Source organism: Schistocerca cancellata, chromosome 3, assembly GCF_023864275.1.
Source record: "Schistocerca cancellata isolate TAMUIC-IGC-003103 chromosome 3, iqSchCanc2.1, whole genome shotgun sequence".
In the NCBI taxonomy this organism is placed as follows: Eukaryota; Metazoa; Arthropoda; class Insecta; order Orthoptera; family Acrididae; genus Schistocerca; species Schistocerca cancellata.
Window position 1 is genome coordinate 229,544,464 of NC_064628.1, and position 24,353 is coordinate 229,568,816.

Genomic DNA, 24,353 nt, shown 5'->3' on the forward strand with positions numbered 1-24,353 from the left:
ATGCTGGTACCCATGGCTGTTCCCTTTAATTGTTGATATGTCTGGCCTTTGAAAGTGAAGAAGCTGTGAGTCGGGATGAAGCTGGCTAAGGTAATGAGGAAAGAGGTTTTAGGTAGGATGGCAGGTGATCAGCATGAAAGGAAGTGCTCCATCGCAGTGAGGCCCTGGACGTGTGGAATATTTGTGTCTAAGGAAGTGGCATCAATGGTTACTAGGATGGCTTCCGGGGGTAACAGATTGGGTAAGGATTCCAGGTGTTCGACAAAGTGGTTGGTTGTCTTTGATGAAGGATGGGAGATAGCATGTAATGGGTTGAAGGTGTTGATCTACGTAGGCAGAGATACGTTCTGTGGGGGCTTGGTAAACAGCTACAATGGGGTGGCCGGGATGATTGGGTTTGTGAATTTTAGGAAGAAGGTAGACGGTAGGGGTGCGGGATGTCGGTGGGGTCAGGAGGTTGATGGAGTCAGGTGAAAGGTTTTGCAGGGGGCCTAAGGTTCTGAGGATTCCTTGAAGCTCTGCCTGGACATCAGGAATGGGATTACCTTGGCAAACTTTGTATGTAGTGTTGTCTGAAAGCTGACGCAGTCCCTCAGCCACATACTCCCGACGATCAAGTACCACGGTCGTGGAACCCTTGTCCGCCGGAAGAATGACGATGGATCAGTCAGCCTTCAGATCACGGATAGCCCGGGCTTCAGCAGTGGTGATGTTGGGAGTAGGATTAAGGTTTTTCAAGAAAGATTGAGAGGCAAGGCTGGAAGTGAGAAATTCCTGGAAGGTTTGGAGAGGGTGATTTTGAGGAAGAGGAGGTGGGTCCCGCTGTGACGGAGGACGGAACTGTTCCAGGCAGGGTTCAATTTGGATAGTGTCTTGGGGAGTTGGATCATTAGGAGTAGGATTAGGATCATTTTTCTTCGTGGCAAAGTGATATTTCCAGCAGAGAGTACGAGTGTAGGACAGTAAATCTTTGACGAGGGCTGTTTGGTTGAATCTGGGAGTGGGGCTGAAGGTGAGGCCTTTGGATAGGACAGAGGTTTCGGATTGGGAGAGAGGTTTGGAGGAAAGGTTAACTACTGAATTAGGGTGTTGTGGTTCCAGATTGTATTGATTAGAATTTTGAGGTTTTGGGGGGAATGGAGCTGGAAGTGGGAGATTGAGTAGATGGGAGAGACTAGGTCTGTGTGCAATGAGAGGAGATTGAGGTTTGCTGGAAAGGTTGTGAAGGGTGAGTGAGTTGCCTTTCCGGAGGTGGGAAACCAGGAGATTGCATAGTTTTTTGAGGTGGAGGGTGGCATGCAGTTCTAATTTGAGGTTGGCCTGGAGGAGGATGCTCTGAACAGCCAGTGTGGATGTGGGAGAGGAAAGATTGAGGACTTTTATTAAGGATAGGAGTTGACAGGTGTGTTCATTGGCTGAGTTGATGTGTAGGTGAAGGATTAGGTGGGTGAGGGCAATGGATTGTTCAGTTTGGAACTGGTATAGGGACAGATGGAAAGAAGAGTTACAGCCAGAGATGGGAACTTTAAGTGTGAGGCCTTTGGGGGTAATGCCAAATGTCCGACAAGCCTGAGTAAATAAAATATGGGAGTGTAATCTGGCTAGGGCGAAAGCATGTTTGCGGAGGGAATGTAAATAAAACTTAATGGGGATGTTGTGAGGGTGACATGGTATTAGAAGGTGGAAAGTGTAACATGAGGCTGAAATGAAAATGAAAATAAAAATATATGGGGAGAGATACAGGTGAACTAGAAAGCAACTGGAGATCTGGTGTGAAAAAAGTCGAAAAAGTGTCGATTAAAGATGAGCTATGTTGATCCTGTGATGAACTTGGGTTGGTAAACAACGATGTGCACAAAGGTTAGGTGGTTGTGTTGCCGCCTAAACACGATAAAGGGTGGAGCAATTTGGGAGAATTTCGAAAAAACTGCGTGTAAATGTATTGAAGGAGTGGTTTTGTGGTGGCAGATTATGAAAATGAGGCTAACAATTGTCTGACGAAGAAATAATGACGTTAAAACCTGTGCGAAGTGGCTAAAAATGATCAGTGATGTGGGAAAAACGGAAATGGAAATAAAGCGAAAGTTATTAGAACTAGCCGAAATGGTTGTTTAATAGGTGAAAGAAATACACACGCACGCGCGCGCGCACACACACACACACACACACACACACACACACACACACACACACACACAGAAAGATGCAACAAAGGCATCACTCAATGTTGCTTTGTTGCCAGATATATCCCAGGTGGCAGCGATAGATGTGGCAGTGTCACAATGTCGTCATGGCAGGGAGTTCAAATTTTGGTGGGAAAGCAGGTCAATTGGGCTTCCTCCACGAACCTAACCCCCACCCCCTCTTTGCCAAGAAAATGATGGGAAATTTTGGCAGGGAGAAATGGCGTGACAATAGGTCACTTGGGCTACCTCCACTAATGTAAGTCATCCAAGTATGAATGAAGACTCAAGGCACAAGGCGTGCAACAGACATGAGGAGCCCAGTGCTCGTCCTGGTCCCTGATTTCACAGCTAAAGTATAATCTGTATGCCTTCCTAATATTTGGCTTCGTTGGCCTCCTTTCTGATTTCAATCTTACCTGTCCGCAATTGTTGCAGAAATTGTCAGCCATATTTAACTATTTGCAAGGCATATGGAATCACAGGAATTACAATGACCGCATGCTCTAACTACACTTCAATAATGTGTTCTTCCAGCTCACAAACAGAATAAGCTTGTAACAGACTGAAACTACACTTAAATGAAACATGCTCACCTCCTCCTTTCCTGCCAGCCGATGTGGCCGAGCGGTTCTAGGCGCTTCAGTCTGGAACTGCGTGACCCCTATGGTAGCAAGTTCGAATCCTGTCTCAGGCATGGATGTGTGTGATGTCCTTGGTTTGGTTAGGTTTAAGTAGTTCTAAGTTCTAGGGGACTGATGGCCTCAGATGTTAAGTCCCATAGTGCTCAGAGCCATTTGAACCATCCTCCTTTCCTCTTCCCCCTCCCTGTATCGCTATAAGCTTGGGCTAAAAATAGCTACAAAATACACAGAGCTGTTGTTGCCTGAAAATCCAATACTCTGTCTACTATATTTATAATTAAATTTACCCCCTATATCTTGGAAACAAGAGCTAATTCGAGTGTTTCATTGTTGTTTTCATTGTCAGTGAGGTCGATATATTTAATGAACATTTATTTCATCCCACATACATTTTCACTGTTGGCTAGTGTTATTTGTTTAATTAATGTGAAATTGCAACGTAGCAATCATTACATAATTGAGAATGTGACTCAGACGTAACTGTAACATGAGACTGGATAAGTGCAGGCATTGTTAAGTAAGTGTTACATGCTAAAAATACAATAAAACTAAGTAATTTTACTTGTATTTTTAGTATTTTGAAGTGATATTTTCCATTTTTCAACTTTAACTTTTTAACTTCAATATCTGATAAGTACCACATAAGAGACGTATTCTTATTAGACACATGGTCAGGTTTGTTTCAGAACACGACATGTTGTCTATGTAGGGCTCCCATGCTTGAGTCAGTTAGCCAATAGCCACAAAAATAATCTAAAACAAACTGAAAAGACATTATGTGGAGCTTTACACCTTGTCTGTCTATCACCTTACCTGCTCATACTCTAGCCTTACATTGACCTTCTATTCCTCCAGCACACCTGCATTGTCCCTTCCCGTTCTCTGCTTCTTTCCTCTTGCTTTTGAGCCCGTAGCTCCCTCCCTAGCACAGTCTTCTGATACTGCACCTAGCAGCCCACACTATCCTGTCCCCATCACACCCCAGCATTCTTCCACATGCTGCAGTAGCATCTTCCCCCACACCTTCCTTATTATTGCTGCACTTTCCCAATCATCCCTCTTCTTTACCCCCATGACCCAACCTGAGAAGAATACTGCTCACCTCACATGCAGTCACTGTCAGGCATTAGCACCTGGCGAAACAGTGGTCTGTGTGTGTGAGTTGTGAATAATTGTGTCTGATGAAGGACTTGTTCCAACAGCTACATAATAGCTACCTGTCATTTCTCAATTTGGCTATCCACCACTGCCTTCCCTGTGTGCTGAGTAGCAATCTATCCTTTTTCATATTGTAATTTAATTGATTAGTGAATGTTAATTTTCAACATAAAACTAAAAAATATAGAAATAAATGAAAACTACTATCAGTACTGAAATGGGCAACAAATAACACTGAACTTGGCCAAAATATGAAAGATTTTTTCCAGTCCCCATTTATAGTTGGATGAGGCTAAGGCAAACAGTTTACAAACTGGCATGGCAATGCTTTGTACCTCTTAGATCAGAATCTCCCTTGTTTTCAAAATAGTCTTTATTTACATAGTTCACTTTCTCTAGCATTTTTTTCACTGACTGTATTTCATCCTTGAGGTGTGACATTTGGGGGATCTGAAATATGCTAATCATGGCTGCCATAACATCTTCAATGTCCCTTACATGGTTTCCTGCCACAATTATTTTGTGCATTATCTGTTGGAATAACTAGACGTTGGAGGATGCCAAGTAAATTACAGTCGGTGAATGTTCCATCAATTTTTACTTTATATCCCTTAGTTGTTTATTTACTGAAGTACCAGTATGGACAGGTGCATTTTCCTGAAGAAATATTTTTTACAACTTTTAAACAGCATGGAATAACAATAATATGGAAAGGACAAATTGCTGTTCACTGCACAGAAGGGGCATTAAGCTGCAGACAGGCACAATGAAAAAGAGTAAAGCTCTCGGACAAAGTTTGACCTCAGAAGTAGAACTCACACATACATGCAACAACTCTCCAACTCTCATTCACATGGTTACAGTTTCTTGCCAGTACCCAGGGGCAGTAATCATGCATGTGTGACTTGTGTGTGAATGTTTGAGTGTTCTACTTCTAAGGAAGGACTTTGTCCAAAAGCTTAAATATTTTTACTGTGCCTGTCTGTGAATCAATGCCTTTTCTAAACTACCCACATCACCATTAAGTGTTTCTCTGCCCATCCAAATTATGGATTATAATCGTCCATCCCTAATCCAATCCTGCACCCCTTTGATCATTCTCTTGTGGTAGTTAAGCATGCAAGATCTGTCACATACATCCACACACCACCCTCCTACTGCATTTCAGTTGCAGTCATCCCCTACCCAGCAGATTGCAGGACCATGTTTGAAAGCAGCCTTATTATATATCAGTTATGCAGCAATTCTGTACAGCATTTTGTGTGGGTATAACAAATAATCACCTGTCTACTTGCATGAATATCGACCATCTAACTGTAGCAAACTAGAAACTTCTCGAACTTCACCATCCAGTTGCCAAATATGCTGTGCACCACAACACTAATAACTCCAAGAGCTGCACTACATGGGCCTTTTGAATACTTCCTTCCAACACACGTTTCTCTGAAATACTGAGGTGAGAATTGTTTCTATCATATCACATGCACTCCCAATCTACCTAGCCTAAACCTCTGCTTACTTGTTTCCCACTGCCTCACGTTACTTTTCCCTTCTCTGCTTTCTCCATAGCACTCCTTACCCATCCAGATTGTATAGTTCCTCTTCCCCTCCCCCCTCCTTACACCTCTCTCCCCCTTTTTCCCCATTCCTATCCCTTCCCCTTTGCCTTCCTTATGTTCCTTTTCATCACCACCTTCTTCTCCTTTCCTGCCCTTTCTCATTCCACTCCCCCCTGCGGGTTCGGGGGTTAGAATAGGCCCGCGATATTCCTGCCTGTCGTAAGAGGCGACTAAAAGGAGTCTCACATGTTTTGGCCTTATGTGATGGTCCCCTCTCAAGTTTGACCTCCATCTTTCTAAATTATTCCGAAGAGCGAGCCAATTGGGGAAGGGCGCCTTACATGGTGCACTGTATCCGTCGTGCAATTAGACCTTTAGCCGGCTTTCACGTCGTTGCAATGGTGTCCCGCTCGTTTTCGATCTTTAGGGCGGGGATACGTCCCTGGGTGCGATTACCACGCTGCCCTCTGCAGTGTTTCTTTTAACTGTGACGACGACCTTGGACAGTTTTGCACCTAAGATCCAGCACGGTAGCCAGTCTGTTGTGGTGGGGCCGCCATGTACCCTCTTGGTTGTAGCCCCCTGACAACACAGGGATCGCTCTACTGATGCCTGCGCCGTTAACTCCCCACGTATGCCAAGGAGTAGATGCCTATCCTCCTGGGGTATCAGGACTCCCGGCAACGGCCGTCCTGCCAGGTGGCCTTTGCTGTGGCTGGGTGGCGCCCGTGGGGAGGGCCCTTGGTCGGAGTAGGTGGCATCAGGGCGGATGACCCGCAATGAAGCGTGGTATATCATCTCTCGCTGGCGGCCAGCCGCCAGCAGTCTCTAAGCGTTCTCGGGCTCAATTTAATGCTCAGAAGTACGATCCGAAAATGTTCCCCTCCCTGGCCACGCCGTGGGAAGAGCGTAAGTCCCAGGATGGAGGTAACAGTTATTCGCCCCGATTCTTAGTTTGCACGAGAGCTGATGGGGAGTCTTTTCTCTCCACAAAGCCTCAGTTCTTCGTCGAGCATTTAGAGGACAAGTTTGGGGAGGTGGAGGGCTTGTCTAAAATGCGCTCTGGCTCAGTACTGATACAAACGGCATCCTCCGCCCAGTCACGCAGGTTACTTGCTTGTGACAAGTTGGGGGATGTTAACGTTACTATTACTCCACATAAGAGTTTAAATATGGTCCAGGGTGTTATTTTCCATAGGGACCTCCTTTTGCAGTCTGATGACGAGCTGCGCGCCAACTTAGAACGTAGAGGTGTTCATTTCGTCCGGCGCGTTCATCGGGGTCCGAGGGACAATCAGGTTGCTACCGGTGCCTTCATCTTGGCCTTCGAGGGTGATACGTTACCGGAAAAGGTCAAGGTGATGGTCTACCGATGTGACGTCAAGCCCTATATCCCTCCCCCGATGCGGTGCTTCAAGTGCTGGAAGTTCGGCCATATGTCTTCCCACTGCCCTTTCAGCCTCACATGTCGAGATTGCGGACGCCCATCTCATCCCGATACTCCATGTGCCCCGCCTCCCATCTGCGTCAACTGCGGGGAGCACCATTCACCTTGCTCGCCAGACTGCAGAATATTCCAGAAAGAGCGCAAAATCATGGAATATAAGACCCTGGACCGGCTGACTTTTACTGAGGCCAAACGGAAATACGACCGATTACATCCAGTGCGAATGACAACTTCCTACGCCGCTGCTACAACACCTGTGCTAGCCCCATCAGTTTCGCGCCTTCCGGCCGGATCGACGAGTGGTACAACTCCTCCTGCCCCCTTGCCAGTGGGGGGCTCTACCCACCGGGTTGCTCCTGTGCCACCTACCTCAGGAGCAACACCATCCCCCCCATCGGGGACGTCGGTCCCCGCTTCTAAGCCGGAGAAGTGTCCAACTTCTTCGGCTTCTCACGCTCGCAAGGGGTCCCTTGGGTCCCTCCCTTCCCAGGTTTCCACCGGCGGGAAGGCTGACGATCGACAGTGGCGTAAGTGCCCACAATCTGCAGGTCGAAGGGCTTCCCGATCCTCCTCAGTCCCGGAGACTGAATCGGTGAAGCTCTCCCAGCCAGTTAAACCCAAGGAGCAGCGTGAGAAATCAAAGAAGAGCAGCTCTAAGCCCAAGGAACGCGCGGTGGTAGCCACCCCATCGCAACCTTCTAGCTCTGCGTCTGGGGACGAGGTGGAGATTCTGGCGTCCGCTGAGGACCTCGATCTCGCTGGTCCCTCAGACGCCGTGGATAGCAATAGCACTAGCACGGGTGCTCAATCGGAGGCAGCAGGTGACCCAGCGGCGTAATCTGCCGTCCCAGTCCCGGCACGCCTTTCTCAGCCATGGACAAAACCATCCTCCAGTGGAACTGCAGCGGTTTCTTCCACCATCTAGCTGAGCTCCGCCAACTTATCAGCCTTCACCCTTTCCTCTGCATTGCTCTGCAGGAAACTTGGTTTCCAGCAATGCGCACCCCCGCCCTCCGTGGCTATCGGGGTTATTATAAGAACCGAGCAGCTTATGAAAGGGTGTCTGGTGGCGTCTGCATCTATGTCCTTAACTCTCTTCACAGCGAGTCTGTCCCTCTACAAACAGCTTTAGAGGCTGTCGCTGTTAGGGTGTGGACGCCGCAGGCTCTCACCGTCTGCAGTCTTTACCTTCCACCGGAGGGTGATGTCGCGCAGCATGTCCTGGCTGCGCTGATAGCCCAATTGCCGCCACCTTTCTTATTACTGGGCGACTTTAACGCCCATAACCCTCTGTGGGGTGGGTCAGTGGCAACAGGTCGAGGCGCCACCATTGAGCATTTATTGTCGCAGCTCGATCTCTCGATTTTGAATGATGGTGCCTCCACACACTTCAGTGTGGCGCATGGCACCTACTCCGCCATTGACCTTTCAATCTGTAGCCCTAGCCTCTTACCATCTGTCCACTGGAGTGTGCATGACGACCTGTGTGGTAGTGACCACTTTCTGATTTTTCTGTCACTACCACAGCGTCACTCTTCTGGGCGCCCTAGCCGATGGGCTATGAATAAGGCTGACTGGGACTTGTTCTCCTCCACTGCCGCTATTGAGTCTCTCTCAACTGATGCCATTGATGCGGTGGTTACATCGGTCACCGCCGGCATCGTCACTGCCGCCGAGTCTGCCATTCCCCGTTCTTCTGGGTCCCCTCGGCGGAGGGCTGTGCCTTGGTGGTCGCCTGAGATCGCTGAAGCGATTAAAGATCGCCGGCGGGCGCTCCAGCGTCACAAGCGACATCCCTCCATGGACCACCTTATCGCCTTCAAACGGCTGCGTGCGCGGGCCCGCCTCCTTATCCGCCAAGGCAAGAAGGAGTGCTGGGAGCGGTATGTGTCCACCATTGGACTCCATGTCACTCCATCGCAGGTCTGGGCCAAGATTCGACGGGTCTTCGGCTATCGGACCCCTGCCAGCGTCCCTGCGCTCTCACTGAATGGAGCAGTTTGTACTGACTCCGACGTCATAGCAAACCGCTTAGCAGAGCATTTTGCTATGAGTTCCGCTTCTGCGAATTACCCCCAGGCCTTCCGCTCCATTAAAGAGCGGATGGAACGTCGGAGCCTTTCTTTTCGCACCAACGCTTCTGAACCCTACAACGCTCCATTCAGTGAGTGGGAATTTCAGAGTGCCCTTGCCGCTTGCCCTGATACCGCTCCCGGGCCAGATCGCATCCACTGTCAGATGCTGAAACACCTTTCAGTGGACTGCAAGCGACGCCTCCTCGACCTTTACAACCGTCTCTGGGTCGAGGGTGAGTTTCCGTCGCAATGGCGGGAAAGTATTGTCATCCCCATTTTGAAACCTGGAAAGAACCCTCTGGAGGTGGACAGCTACCATCCCATTAGTCTCACCAACGTTCTTTGCAAGTTGCTTGAACAGATGGTGAGCCGGCGCTTAAATTGGGTGCTGGAGTCTCGGGGCCTTCTGGCTCCGTCTCAGGGTGGGTTCCGTAAAGGCCGCTCCGCCACCGACAATCTGGTGAGCCTTGAGTCGGCCATCCGTACAGCCTTTGCCCGCCGTCAGCACCTGGTTGCTGTCTTTTTCGACATGCGGAAGGCGTACGATACGACATGGCGTCATCACATCCGTTCTACGCTTCATGGATGGGGTCTTCGGGGCCCTCTGCCGATCTTTATCAGAAATTTTCTGTCGTATCGTACCTTCAGCGTGCAAGTCGCGGCCTCGTATAGTTCCTCCCTCGTCCAGGAGAACGGGGTACCCCAGGGCTCTGTCCTCAGTGTCTGCCTGTTTTTAATTGCAATAAACGGTCTCGCTGCGGCAGTAGGAAATTCTGTCTCCGCTTCCCTGTATGCTGACGACTTCTGTCTTTACTATAGTTCTATTAGCATTGCAGCAGCTGAACGTCAGCTACAGGGCGCAATCCGCAAGGCGCAGTCTTGGGCTGTAGCGCGTGGTTTTCAGTTTTCGGCTGCCAAGACCCGCGTTATGCATTTCTGCCGGCGCCGAACGGTCCATCCTGAGCCGCGGCTTTATCTTGCCGACGAACTTCTTGCTGTGGTGGAGACCCACAGGTTTTTGGGTGTCCTTTTTGATGCCCGGTTGACTTGGCTGCCTCATATCCGGCAGCTTAAACAAGCGTGTTGGCGGCATCTCAACGCCCTGCGTTGTTTGAGCCACACCCGCTGGGGCGCCAACCGATCTACCCTGTTGCGGCTTTACCAGGCGTTAATCCAGTCTCGCCTGGACTATGGGTGCCTAGCTTATGGCTCAGCATCCCCATCTGCGTTGCGGGTGCTGGACCCAATTCTCCACAGCGGGATACGCCTTGCCACTGGTGCTTTCCGCACCAGCCCTGTGGACAGCGTCCTAGTGGAGGCAGGTGTACCTCCACTGCGGTTCCGACGCCAACGTTTGCTGGCCGCTTATGCTGCCCATGTTTTTAGCTTGCCCGGGCATCCAAATTATCGTGTCCTGTTCCCGCAGTCGGTCGTCCATCTGCCAGACCGTCGGCCCCGGTCGGGTTGTCCGATCGCCGTACGCATCAAGGAGCTTCTCTGCGGGCTTGGGTTTTTCCCAGTTCCACCTCCTTTCCGGGCGCCTCTGCGTACACCCCCGTGGTGTGTTCCTCGCCCTTGCCTTCGGCTCGACTTGGCACAGGGCTCGAAGGACTCGGTCCCTCCAGAGGCCTTCCGCCGCCGCTTTTATTCCATCCTGGCCACGTATCAGGGCTCTGGAATTGTTTACACCGACGGTTCGATGGTTGCTGGTTGTGTCGGGTATGCGCTAACTCTAGGGGACCATTCCGAACAACGGTCCCTGGCGGCTGGCTGCAGCATTTACACTGCTGAGCTAGTCGCCATCTTTCGTGCCCTAGAGTATATCCGCTCCTGCTCAGGTGAGTCCTTCGTTATCTGTAGCGATTCCCTGAGCGGTTTACGAGCTCTCGACCAGTGTTTTCCTCGTTCTCGTCTGGTGATGGCTATCCATGAGTCCCTGCATACTCTTGCGCGTTGTGGCCGCTCTGTGGTCTTTGTGTGGACCCCCGGTCATGTCGGTATCCCGGGCAATGAACATGTTGACCGCCTGGCGAAAGAGGCCACGAGTAAACAGTCTCTGGACGTTGGCCTCCCAGAGACTGATTTGCGGGCAGTCCTCCGCCGAAAAGTTTTTGCGCTTTGGGATGCTGAATGGCGCAATCGGATCATGCCCAATAAACTCCGTGCCATCAAGGAGACGACGACTGTGTGGCGGTCATCCCTGCGAGCCAACCGCAGGGACTCTGTCGTCCTTTGTCGGCTCCGCATTGGCCACTCCCACCTGACACACAGTTATTTACTGCGCCGGGAGGACCCTCCTGTATGTCGCTGCGGGGCGGCTTTGACAGTGGCCCACATTTTGTTGGCCTGCCCCCTTTTAGCTGTGGTCAGGCAGACATTTGCGCTGCCTGATACGCTCCCTGCCCTCTTATGTGATGACCCTGGTATGGCTGACTTAGTTTTCCGTTTTATTCGGGCAGGGGGTTTTTATTATTTACTCTGAGTGTTTGTTCTGTTCTTTTGTGTTGATTCTGGCCATTGGCCTACGATTTTACGCTGAGTTTTTAATGTGTTCTCGGTGGTTGGCTTTTCCTTTTTATCTCTATGGTCGGCCAACCACTGTCACACTCTGTGTGATTTTAATTTGTTTCGTCTGATCTCTGTAGGAGTATTTCTTGTCCTGTGTCGTCTGACGTCTTTCCTGTTGTTCGTTTTTTTTATTCTCTTTGGGTGGTTTTACTTTTTTTTTGGAAAAAGGGACCGATGACCGTCGCAGTCTGGTCCCTTTAATCCCCCCCAAACCAACCAACCAACCATCTCATTCCACTTCCCTCTCCCCCTATCCCTTTGTTTTGTTGTGCAGCCACTAAGTCATCTGGTGAAAGATGTGCCTCACACTATCCTGATACCCTGCCCTTGTATCATGCACCCTTGTCCCTCTCCATTTCCATATACCCAAGCAACTACTTTCAGTAATCAATATTCAGTATTCAGTCTCACCACTACCATGACTACATATGTTTGTGTGTCTGTGTAATTGTGTGTGTGGATCTGTGTACTCTTACTAGAAAAAGAGCAAGAAAGCTCAAAAGCTAGTATTAACTGTTGTGACTCGCTGATTATTCAAAGTGCCGCCGCGCAATTATGCACGTCCTCTACATGCGGCACTGTCTGCCAGCCATGCAGCAGCTGCGCCACCTAAGCGGCCAGCTGAGCAGCGGCCGCTAGATTGAGACTCAGTGTTTAATTGAATGCCGACTTGTACACAGGTCAACTTACTCAGTGACTTATATGTGTTGTTGTGTTGTCCGAAATATGTGTTAAATTTGAAGATCTAACATTAACTGTTTTCTATTGCCTGTTCTTGTGGACAATGCATCATTCCTCTATAGGTAAGTGGTATCTTCTCTGTTATTTTATGTATTTTGTAAACTGGCATAATATAGACTTCTTCTCACATATTTTTTCACCTACTTGACCCAGAGACAACTTTGCGTGCTGTTTGCCAATTATTGTTTCATCGTTTGTGCAGAAATCAATAATAATGATTGCTGTCACACTGCAAAAAGCTCAGCCCACAATTTTTCTGGCAAAATAAATAAACTTTTCCTTTTTTTGTTGCAGATCAACAGACTTCTGTCCCTGCTTTGATTTCTAAACTGTTGAAAATGAATTGTTAAATCTTCAAATTTAACACATATTTCGGACAACACAACAACACATATAAGTCACTGAGTAAGTTGACCTGTGTACAAGTCGGCATTCGATTAAACACTGAGTCTCAGTCTAGCGGCCGTTGCTCGGCTGGCCGCTTAGGTGGCGCAGCTGCTGCATGGCTGGCAGACAGTGCCGCATGTAGAGGACGTGCGTAATTGCGCGGCGGCACTTTGAATAATCGGCGAGTCACAACACTTTTCCCCACTTTGAAATTGTTGCACTGGTCTTGATGAAGGTGTCCTGGAGATGGCTAACGTCCATAGGCGTTGTTTGACTCGCCGTAAAGTCTCGAGGAGGAGGCTTCCCGTACGGACGGAAGTGTCCCCGATGATAACGGGTCGAGATGACAGGAGACGTAGGGGTCGAATCTACTGAGCCCCATGCACCAATCTGTCCATTGCGGCAAGTCCAGTTGATATGACAGGAGACATGGGCGATGTGTCGGCGTCCGTTGGAGGAGGAGGCGAGTAGATGTACTCTGACAGAGGATGGTCCTCCGGTTCCTGCATGGGCACGTCTCCTGGTGGCGTCCGTTCTGGTGCTGGCATCGTGATGACGGTGAGAGGGCTGCATTGTGAGTATTGAGAGATGCCAAGATTCCGAGCATCAGGTAGAGCCAAAGGTGGTGTGGCAGCATTCGGAACAGGCGTTGCTGGCACCCGAGGCCGAAGCTGGTCTGAATGACGCACTGCAACACCCGTGTCCGTCTGGATTTCATACAGGCATCTGCCACGGTGTCGTAAGATGCGGCCCGGGCTCCATTTTGGCCGCCTGCCATATCCCCGTACCCAGACGAGGTCGTCGGCGGTGAACCGGCCAAGTGAAGGCACCCGCAGCCGTGAGGTGGGAGGCCGCAGAAGATGAAGTAGCGTGTGGGGCTGTCAGCCATGTAAGAGCTCAGCCGGGCTGTGATTGCCCATGGGGGTGAAACGGTAAGACGCCAGGAACTGGAGAAGCGCATCATCAGCAGCAGAAGAAGTCAGAAGTTACCGCATCTGAGCCTTAAATGTGCGGACCAGTCGTTCAGCCTCACCGTTGGATTGTGGATGGAACGGTAGGGCCGTGACATGCATAACGCCATGATGAGCACAAAAATCCACAAAGTCGGAAGAGGCAAATTGCGGACCATTATCAGTAACAAGAGTAGAGGAGAGGCCTTCCAAAGAAAAAATGCGGGCGAGAGCACTGGTGGTTGCCGCGGTGGTAGTTGACGTGCAACGGACAATGAAAGGAAAGTTAGAATAGGCGTCAACTACGAGGAGCCAATAAGTACCTAAAAAGGGTCCCGCAAAGTCAGCATGAATGCGCTCCCAGGGCTTCTCAGGCGAAGGCCACGGTGACAAAGATGACTTTGGGGCAGCGGCCTGTGATGCACAAGGGCCGCAGGCAGTGACCATGTGTGGGATTTCAGAGTCAATGCCAGGCCAGTACACATGACGGCGTGCCAGAGATTTTGTGCGAGACACACCCCAGTGCCCCTGGTGAAGGAGGCGCAAGACCGAAGCACGCAAAGACGCAGGTACCACAACACGCGGCGAAGCGTTGTCAGTGGAGAGGAGGATAACACCATCCCTAGTTGTGAGGCGGTAGCACAAAGTGTAGTAGTTCCGCAAATAGATCAGAAGTCTTAGCGGACGGGCGATCTGGCCAACCCTTCTGAATACAGCGTAAAACCCGGGAGAGGGTAGGGTCAGAACCCGTAGCAGCCGCCAGCCTGTCCCCAGTGATGGGGAACCTGTCCACAACCCGCTGCTCGGCAACATCCAGGTGGAAACACAAAAGTTCGTCCCTATCGAATGCCTGATCAGGACCCATGGGAAGGCGAGACAAAGCATCAGCATTCACATGTTGAGCCGTTGGCCGGAAATGAATATCATAATTGAAACGGGACAAGTAAAGAGCCCAACGCTGGAGGCGGTGTGCAGCCTTGTCGGGAAGTGACGTTGATGGATGAAACAAGGAAACAAGTGGTTTGTGATCCGTAACAAGATGAAATTTTGAGCCATAGAGAAAAACACCAAACTTATGAGGAGCATAAATGATGGCCAAAGCTTCTTTCTCAATTTGAGAATACTTCTGTTGGGCATCCGTGAGCGTTTTGGAGGCATAAGCGATGGGTTGTTCCGAACCATCAGAAAAACGGTGCGCAAGAACTGCACCGACCCCGTATTGAGAGGCGTCTGTGGCAGGAACAAGATGTTGGCCAGGTCGATAAGTATCCAGGCACGGGGCCTGTTTCAGCATATTCTTTAATTTCCAGAAAGCCGCGTCACATGACGCGGACCAGTGAAAAGGCACGTTTTTATGCAACAGGCGATGCAACGGCTGAGCCACCGACGCCGCAGACGGTAAAAACTTGTGATAGTATGCTATTTTCCCCAAGAAGGCCTGCAGTTCCTTAACAGATGTAGGGCGAGGAAGGGCATCGATCACAGCAACAGTGTGTTGAAGCGGACGAATACCATCCCGAGAGAGTTGAAACCCCAAGTACGTGAGAGATGCCTGAAAAAATTGTGATTTCTAGAGATTACACTTAAGACCGGCAGTCTGTAAGACATTAAAAAGTATGTGGAGATTTTGAAGATGTTCTTCAGTGGTGGAGCCAGTGACAACTATGTCGTCCATGTAATTGATACACCCCGGGACAGGGAGCAATAATTGTTCCAAGAATCACTGAAAGAGAGCAGGGGCGCTAGCAACCCCGAATGGCAAGCGTTGGTATTGGTAGAGGCCGAAAGGCGTGTTAAGGACCAGAAACTGCCGGGAAGCAGCGTCGAGAGGAAGTTGATGATCCGACAGGTCAATTTTAGAAAAATACTGTCCTCCAGCGAGTTTAGTGAACAGTTCTTCAGGACGGGGCATAGGGTAAGTGTCAATGAGGCATTGAGCATTTACAGTGGCTTTGAAATCGCCACAGAGATGAATATCACCATTGGGCTTAGCAACTACAACGACAGGAGAGGACCACTCACTGGAAGTGACAGGAAGCAAGACCCCTGAAGCAGTGATACGATCCACCTCCCATTTTACCCGATCACGAAGGGCCACAGGAATGGGCCGAGCCCGAAAAAACTTAGGCCGAGCAGTGGGTTTGAGCGTGATATGAGCTTCAAAGTCGTTTGCACGGCCTAACCCAGGAGAAAAAAGGACAAAAATGTCATCGACAAGGAATCCAGTTGAGCATAAGGAATAGCGTCAGAGACAATATTGACAGAGTCATCTATGGAGAACCCAAAAACGCGAAAGGCATCGAAACCAAAAAGATTTTCTGCATTGCTCTGGTCAACCACAAATATGGGAACAGTGCGAATGATGGATTTGTAAGATACCTCAGCATTAAACTGTCCCAAGAGAGAAATCTTCTGTTTATTGTACGTCTGTAATTGCCGAGTGACAGGGGACAGGAGTGGAGATCCCAGCTGAAGATATGTCAGAGAATTAATTATAGTGGCAGCAGAACTGGTATCCACTTGCATGCAAATATCTCGACCAAGGATTTGGACAGTGAGGAATAACTTCCCTGAAAGGGAAGAAGTGCAATTGACAGACAACACAGAATCAGAATCAGCGTCATGTTCATGAACATCATGTATGTGGTCTGATTTACAAATGGAAGACACATGACCTTTCTTTTTGCAATTGTGACACACAGCCCAACGTTGGGGACAATCCTCGCGTGAATGTTTCGTAAAACACCGCGGACGTGAAGGAAGTTGCCGGGGATTTTGCTGCAGTTTCTTAGTGGGTTGTTTACGGCTAGGCCGAGGCTGCGTGTGGGAGCGTACTGCGGCCACGTCGGCCGACGGGGACGCGCCGCACGCGTCGTCAACAGCGCACAGAGGTTGTATTTCCCCGACGTCACCCCACATTTCTATTTGCGCCCCAGCGGCGCGAGAAATTTCAAAAGACTGCGCAATGGAGAGAACTTCATCTAGAGTCGGATTCGCCAACTGAAGGGCACGTTGCCGAACTTCTTTGTCGGGCGCCGACCGGATAATAGCGTCCCGTACCATGGAATTGGCATAGGATTCTTTGTGAACGTCAGTAACAAATTGACACTTTCGACTGAGGCCATGAAGTTCAGCAGCCCAAGCGCGATAGGACTGATTTGGTTGTTTTTGACAACGATAAAAGGCAACACGAGAGGCTACCTCATGCATTTGCTTATGAAAATAGACAGACAGAAGGGAGCACATTTCAGCAAAGGACAAAGACGCAGGATCATTCAAAGGAGCCAATTGCGACAACAACCGATACATTTGAGGTGAAATCCAGGGAAGGAACAGAGACTTACATGATTGTTCGTCCGTGACATGAAATGCCAAGAAGTGCTGTCGAAGACGTTTTTCATAATCAGACCAGTCTTCTGCCGTCTCGTTGTAAGGTGGAAAAGGAGGTACAGCCAACGAGGAGAAACGCCCCGCATTTGACGCCGCGACGAAATCGCGAATCGCCGCTGTTAGAAGTGTTTGCTGTTCAAGGAGATTTTGCAAGAGCTGCTCGACAGTAGCCATGGAACCCTGTGAGTCAACGGTGAAAAGGAAAAAGCCACTACCTCGTCGCCAATTGTTAAATCTTCAAATTTAACACATATTTCGGACAACACAACAACACATATAAGTCACTGAGTAAGTTGACCTGTGTACAAGTCGGCATTCGATTAAACACTGAGTCTCAGTCTATCGGCCGCTGCTCGGCTGGCTGCTTAGGTGGCGCAGCTGCTGCATGGCTGGCAGACAGCGCCGCACGTAGAGGACGTGCGTAATTACGCGGCGGCACTTTGAATAATCGGCGAGTCACAACAAGAATGAGACTCATTAAGAAATATACATCAGGAGAAGACTGAGTATATAGCAGAAATTTTCTAATCATGTCCATCTAAAAACAAAGGAAATTGCAAATATGCTTATAAATAACAATACTGGGAAGATGTGGGCATGACTGTATGTCTGCTCATATTCTAAGAAAATTGTGCCCAACATAGCATTATTGGTTAGCTTCAGTATTAACATAATCTTTGTACCATGCTAAGAACATTTTATCTTTTCCACTACATTCATTGCTGTAAGTCGGACTTTATAATTGGAATACAAAAAAATTAATGACTCAACAGGAAATGAAATTTAGTGATGAGCTATTAATTTATAGCCACCTATCTAGTTACATGAAACACTTTCTTTCACCATGATGATGGCAGTGACTCATCATGGCATAGACCCATATGACGTCTACAATTTTGTGAGCCATCCATTTCCATTTACTGACCACAACTTGTAGAGAATGTTCAAAGCCAAATACCAGATGCACATATCAGTGGTGTCCCACAAGTGCTTGATAAGAATATAGCCAACTCATCATGGAGCCACAGAAACTCCCTCATGTCCACAGGGTGTTCCTGAAAGCAATGTGATACATTTTGAATTGTTTCACTAGTTTACTAAATGTGCAGGTCACCTTCACTATGCATTAGGTAAATAACCAGATCTAAATAATTGGACAGGAGATTCCTATATCATTCACCAGTGAAAGATAATGACAGTTGTATTACAGGCCATGTTTCATACTATTTAAAAATCTCCTAAGTGAGAATACTGGCAACTGCAAGGATGACACCTCGTTGGCACAAGTTATTAAAAAGTATTGGCAGATAAGTCAAGTGAAATTGGCTTCCCTTAAAGCTGTTAATTTTAAAAATCAAGTTCCACTTGCCACTTGGTATGTCATTCAGGTGACTTAATAGTAAAAACGCTGAGTTATCAATACCTTTAAGGCAGGTAATTAACAGTTCTTCCCATGATTAGTCTTAGTTTTGTCTTTCCAAAAATTTATGCAAGCCCAACAGTGATTAAAAATTTTTGTAAAGCTGCCATTCAAGACATACAGGGAGTCTCTCACAGTGTGACTGTCATGACTGTTTTGCAGAGACTGAGAAGGGGATACTGTATTGACTTTCTACAGTGTTCCTAGAGATGTACCATTGCACAAATGGCACATGGAACACCTTTATGAAGTCCATATTGTGGCTACGAAATGCCTCTAATTCTTCATTTGATTGCTTAGAACTTTCCCATTTTAGATTTTGTTAAGGTGATGTATTTTATTTCAATAAAGGACTATTTCCCAGTGAACCTGGAAAAATATCATCCTTTTTTTAAAATAAATATTTAAATATAAAATAAAATTATGCTCAATTATTGCCCTTCACTCCAAAGTTACCATAGATGTAATGATCAGAATTATTACAGTGTTACAAATTCCTCAATTGAAAATAGTGTTGAAACTTTTAACTAGAATTCCAACTTTAAATAATAATAGATATTTCCATGTTAAAACATACATGCTCTGCAAATTTCAAGTTTGCAGAAATTGTTTGCGGTGACAATAAAATTTATGGAACAAGTAATATATCTCAAAAACTACTTTATGACATTAAACCAAACTTTATTTACTATCACAAAGACTTGCATTAAATGTTGTAGAAATTTAAGTGGGTCATATATCAATCGTTCTGATGGGATTATTCCACAGTTTCTTCTAGCAAGCAACACAGCACATCATACCTAATGCGAACTACTGCATGCATTCTAGGGAAGTCCTGCTTTGTCTTTGGTCCAACTGGTCTCAGCAGCCAGAAACATTGGTCATATGTGTGTGAGCGGTTTTTGCATGAATGTGTGAGTGAATGTTGTCTAATTCAGAAGAAAGCCTTCTGGCTGAAAGCTTGCTTGTTTAGTAGTCTTTTCGTTATGCCTGTCTGTGACTCAACATCTCCACTATATGGTAAGTAGTAGATTCCAGAATTGTGAGACACCTCAAAAACCTTGACATCATAAGTGAAAGACAGTTTGATTTCCAAAAAAGTGCAACTGGAGATGTATTTTCTTTCATGAATGATGTACTAGAATCCCTAAACAAACCAATGAAGCCAGTTGGTGAATTCTACAATCTTTTTGCGATTTTTTGACTGTGTGAAGCATGAAATTCCATTTGACAAAGTGTACCACTGCAGCACCAGAAGGGCTGTGGGAAACTGTTAAGAATCCTACCTCAAAGTCAGAAAGCAGAAGCTATTTTTGGATGAGAGCAGGAAAGCAGTTGACTGGGTAGAGTCTGAGTGGCCCACAGAACTCCACAGAGTATCCCAGGTATCTGTGTTCTTCATCCACAGCTGTTTCTTGTATATATACAACTCAGCCAATGAACACACCCATCAACTCCTATCCTTAATAAAAGTCCTCAATCTTTCCTCTCCCAGATCCACACCGGCTATTCAGAGCATCCTCCTACAGGCCAACCGCCAATTAGAACAGCATGCCACCCTTCACCTCAAAAAACTATCCAATCTCCTGGTTTCCTACCTCCGGAAATGCAACTCACTCACCCTTCACAACCTTTCCAGCAAACCTCAACCACCTCTCATTGCACACAAACCCAGTCTCTCCCGTCTACTCAATCTCCCACTTCCAGTTCCACTCCCTCCAAAACCTCAAAATTCCGATCAACACAATCTGGCACCCCAACACCCTAATTCAGTAGTTAACCTTTCCTCCAAACCTCTCTCCCAATCTGAAACCTCTGTACTATCCAAAGGCCTCACCTTCAGCCCCACTCCCAGATTCAACCAAACAGCCCTCGTCAAAGATTTACTGTCCTACACTCGTACTCTCTGCTGGAAGTATCACTTTGCCACAAAGAAAAATGATCCTAATCCTACCCCTAATGATCCAACTCCCCAAGACACTATCCAAATTGAACCCTGCCTGGAACAGTTCCGTCCTCCGTCACAGCGGGACCCACCTCCTCTTCCTCAAAATCACCCTCTCCAAACCTTCCAGGAATTTCTGACTTCCAGCCTTGCCTCTCAATCCTTCTTAAAAAACCTTAATCCTACTCCCAACATCACCACTGCTGAAGCCCAGGCTATCTGTGATCTGAAGGCTGACCGGTCCATCGTCATTCTTCCGGTGGACAAGGGTTCCACGACCGTGGTACTTGATCGTCGGGAGTATGTAGCTGAGGGACTGCGTCAGCTTTCAGACAACACCACATACAAAGTTTGCCAAGGTAATCCCATTCCTGATGTCCAGGCAGAGCTTCAAGGAATCCTCAGAACCTTAGGCCCCCTACAAAACCTTTCACCTGACTCCATCAACCTCCTGACCCCACCGACACCCCGCACCCCTACCTTCTACCTTCTTCCTAAAATTCACAAACCCAATCATCCCGGCCGCCGCATTGTAGCTGGTTACCAAGCCCCCACAGAACGTATCTCTGCCTACGTGGATCAACACCTTCAACCCATTACATGCAGTCTCCCATCCTTCATCAAAGACACCAACCACTTTCTCGAACGCCTGGAATCCTTACCCAATCCGTTACCCCCAGAAACCATCCTTGTAACCATTGATGCCACTTCCTTATACACAAATATCCCGCACGTCCAGGGCCTCGCTGCGATGGAGCACTTCCTTTCACGCCGATCACCTGCCACCCTACCTAAAACCTCTTTCCTCATTACCTTAGCCAGCTTCATCCTGACCCGCAACTTCTTCACTTTTGAAAACCAGACATACCAACAATTAAAGGGAACAGCCATGGGTACCAGGATGGCCCCCTCGTACGCCAACCTATTTATGGGTCGCTTAGAGGAAGCCTTCTTGGTTACCCAGACCTGCCAACCCAAAGTTTGGTACAGATTTATTGATGACATCTTCATGATATGGACTCACAGTGAAGAAGAACTCCAGAATTTCCTCTCCAACCTCAACTACTTTGGTTCCATCAGATTCACCTGGTCCTACTCCAAATCCCATGCCACTTTCCTTGATGTTGACCTTCACCTGTCCAATGGCCAGCTTCACACGTCCGTCCACATCAAACCCACCAACAAGCAACAGTACCTCCATTACGACAGCTGCCACCCATTCCACATCAAACGGTCCCTTCCCTACAGCCTAGGTCTTCATGGCAAATGAATCTGCTCCAGTCCGGAATCCCTGAAGCATTACACCAACAACCTGACAACAGCTTTCGCATCCCGCAACTACCCTCCCGACCTGGTACAGAAGCAAATAACCAGAGCCACTTCCTCATCCTCTCAAACCCAGAACCTCCCACAGAAGAACCACAAAAGTGCCCCACTTGTGACAGGATACTTTCCGGGACTGGATCAGATTCTGAATGTGGCTCTCCAGCAGGGATACGACTTCCTCAAATCCTGCCCTGAAATGAGATCCATCCTTCATGAAATCCTCCCCACTCCACCAAGTGTGATGCTGTTACTTGTAGTTTAACTGAAATTTTGGTGATAAAATGTAAATTTATCTGTTTCATTATGAGAAAATGTGAACTCCCATGTATCCCACTCTCTTGAGCATTCACTTAAACCTCTTCTTAAGAAATGCAGTTAAAACTTGTATTCATTGAAACCATGACCATGAAGAAAATTTACTTCCTTATATATGGCAGTAGCATAAAAATATGCACTGTCACTTATTCTACTATTTTAAACAATCACCTAAACTGTTATTGGCATATTGCAGGCTTTAATACTGCATGCAAGTAATTGTTCTTGTAAAATAAACCAATGTCTGTGCAATGTGATGTATAAATGTTAATGTACTACTGTAATTGCATCAATTGACTTGTCGTATATTACTTGTACACTGGCTGTATAATATGTAATCAACAGGACAAAATAAATAAATAAATAAATAAAGAGTAAAACTTCCAGGTTAGTTAAAATAATAGGTCCAACAATATAACTGTGGCCTTACTTTGCAGATGCTAAATAATGTTTAGAATGTTTATTATCAGCCATTCAGCATATTTTGATACAATTGGCGTTGTCAGGAGGTAAAGTACAGTTAATAAAATTAATACATCAGCTTTGTCAGTAAATAAAAGTACATTTTAGTAAGACTACAATACTCATTGCTAATACATTTGTGGCACCGATGAAATCAACACCAACATCGATATGCATTCATCTTTGGACTCTAAGCATTATCTTTGGCTGTTCTGCCATGTTCAGTTCAGTTCTTTGTGATCCTTGTATGTGTTAAGGTTAATAAATGAACTATTGCTAAATGGGTGTGATTATTGGTGTAACCAACCTGGTAATCCTCCTCGCTGGTGACCTCAAGTTATAACGTCTTCCGTTTTCGCCGTTTTACTGTGTCTGCGACCTACGCGTCGGTTATTTTTGCGTGTATTACATTGACACAGCATTCGAACAATGGCTTCGGCCCAGCACCTAACACCGGATTATGTGATCGACATGCATCGTGTTGCGGGCGATGTACACCCGCCAGGACTGCAACACGATGCCTCTCACTCGATGATTCCACCGATTTCGCTGGACGTTTTCAAGCCTGCAACAATAAGTGAGGTTAGGAGTGTGCATGACTCTGGCTATCAAACGCCTTTGTTCCCGCCACATGTGCCCTCCCTCATTGATTGTGCAGTTACTGCTTACGGATCTTCATGCAGTGCGGGACCAACGCCGATTTCTGCAAATGCTTCATCGGACAACCTACTACCGCCAGGACAATGATATGCCATGCCGCAATCCGTGCAATACAAAGTGGATACTTGCCACGTGGCCGGAACTGCTTCGTTCACAGTTCTATCTCCTCAGCTTCTGACCACGGCCGCACCTGCCTTGGGGCAGCATCAGCACATGCCTTCCTGTAGCGTCGCGGAATAGTAAAGAGTTGGAAACTTGGAATATTGTCAAAGTTTTGTTGCCTATGCCGAGAGCCAGAGGCAGTAGGTTAGCCAAGTGGTAAGAGGATTGCACATATATTGGAATGTGTCATCAATCAGGGCAATGGCCTGGTTACACAGAGCAGGCGAGAGAGAATGGCTTAGCATGTGGGTTTGTGTTAGACGGAGACTTTCGTAGAGTGGAAGACAGAGGTATAGCGTCAGCTGTACTGCATTTCACAACTTCGTGTAAGTCTGCCGTAACAACACGTAACTCTGTCGCAAGAACGCCTAAGGGGCGAGTACGACAGATGAATCAGCAGTATAAGTAGAACGAATGCATTCATTACAAATGAGCATGATGTCAGGACATCGCTCGTGTTTCCTTTAAATACGCCAGCTTTGATAGCAACAAGGCACTCACAGTTAGACTTGCAGTTAGATGTGTACTGTGTCGCTGCATAGCGCTCAGCTTGGTAATCGCCATGTTAATCTTTATTAAGGAGATGTTGCAGTAAGGGCGGCCCATCCAGCAGCAGACGTGAGGGGACAGTACCAGCTCTGGTCCTCTCTGCTGCCGCTGTCAATCATCAACCCAGGATTAGCAGACATCACGGCAGACTCGCTCGCCGCCAATGCTGATCACATCAGTGAGCCGTCGTCGAGATCGTGTGAGGCCTAGGCCCTGTGCATCCGCGGTCACAACCGGGTGAGCCGATGACACTGGGGGGCTGCAGCCCGTTCCGCCCGTCCACCATGGACGAGCCACCAGGAGGAGTAGGGAAGAAGACGGGGTGGGCTAGAGTACACTCCGCAGTACGAGAATGCCTCTCGTGCCGACAGCACTGGGACTCTAACCCAGAGCCTCCTACGTGCAGCAGCTT